This window comes from Juglans regia, chromosome 1 (assembly GCF_001411555.2).
Source record: "Juglans regia cultivar Chandler chromosome 1, Walnut 2.0, whole genome shotgun sequence".
Lineage (NCBI taxonomy): Eukaryota > Viridiplantae > Streptophyta > Magnoliopsida > Fagales > Juglandaceae > Juglans > Juglans regia.
The window spans coordinates 41,251,314-41,253,074 of NC_049901.1; positions in this window are offsets into that span (position 1 = coordinate 41,251,314).

Below are 1,761 nucleotides of genomic sequence, written 5' to 3' on the forward strand. Positions count from 1 at the left end.
GAAGGGGATCTAAATACTAAGTTCTTTCATAGAAGAGCTTCACAGAGAAAGAAAAAAAACCATATTATGGGAGTGAATGATTCAGACGGGAGATGGCAAGTGAATGAGGCTAGGGACTAGGTCGTTTTACAATACTTCAATGATATGTTTGCTAGATTTGCAATTAGTTGCAATTTGGAGTTCCTGAGAGTATTAAAAGGTCGAGTAATTGAGGAGATGAACCAGGACCTACTGCACAGTTTCACAGAAGCATAAGTTGTTGATGCTTTGCAACAAATGAACCCAGGACTCGATAGTATGGCTCCACTGTTCTACCAAAAATATTGGCATATTGTGGGCAAATCAATGATCTTTGTCATGCTCAAGGCACTTAACTCTGGTTAGTTCCCTTGAGCTATTAATCATACATACATCACTTTGATCCCTAAGAAAAAAAATCTTGTGAATGTAGCTGATTATAAACCTATTAGTCTTTGTAATGTGATTTACAAGCTGATTTCAAAGATTCTAGCAAATAGGCTAAAATGTTTACTTTCTCATGTTATTTCAAATTCTCAAAGTGCCTTTCGTATGATAGAGTTAGCTGACCTTTCTTAGAGCATTCAATGCTTACAATGGGGCTTGCTAAGAAATGGGTGGATTTAGTTATGATGTGTGTTAGAACAGTTTCTTTTTCCGTTCTTATTAATGGTGAGCCCAAATGACCAATCTTTCCATCTAGTGGCTTAAGACAAGGAAATCCTTTATTTCCTTATCTTTTCTCGCTATGTATTGAATGTCTTATATGTCTTTTACAACAAGTCATTGTTCATAATCAGATTAGAGGCATTCAAATTTGTAGAGGAGCTCCTAGAATCAATCATATGCTTTTTGCAAATGATTGTATTCTATTTTGCAAAGCTGATATGGTTGAAAATTTGAAGATACAAAATCTGCTGCAAGTCTTTGAACAAGCTTCTGGCCAATAAGTTAATAGGGCAAAAACATCAGTAGTTTTTAGCAGGAATGCCATAAGAGTCCAGCAGGAGGAGTTATTGGATTTGTGGGGTGTCCAGCAGTTTCAGTAGTATGATAGATACCTGGGGTTACCACTAATGATTGGTCGAGAGAACACTCAAGTTTTTCCTGAGATTAAGTACAAGGTGTGCCAGAAATTGAAGAATTGGAAGGAAAATGTGTTGTCTTAAGGGGAAAAGAAATTGTGATCAAGGCTGTTACTATGTCCATCCCTACCTACTCAATGAGTTGTTTCAAATTATCAGATGGGCTGTGTAAGGATTTAAAGAGAATGATGAAGTTTTGGTGGGGCCAAAAGAAAAACGAGAATATAATTCATTGGGTAAGTTGGAGGAAAATGTGTGATTCTAAGAAAGAGGAAGACTTGGGATTCAATGACCTAAAATTGTTTAATATGGCCCTACTTGCTAAGCAAGGGTGGAGGATCAGGCGTGAAGAGTGCACGTTGTTGCATAAATTGTATAAGGCTATATACTTTCCAAATTCACATTTTTTTGAAGCAAAGTTGGGTTCTAACCCATCTTAGGCATGGAGAGGTATTTGGAATACAATAAAGAGTTTAAAGAGAGGTTGTCGATGGAGGGTGTGAAATGGTTCAACTATTAATTTGTGGCGTAATTATTGGGTCCCAAATTTCAGATAGTTGAATTCTTTTGTTCTTGAGGCAATGCAGCATCCTTACCAAACTATCGAAGATATTATTGATAAGAATACTTTCTGGTGGGATTAGTAAATCATATTTTA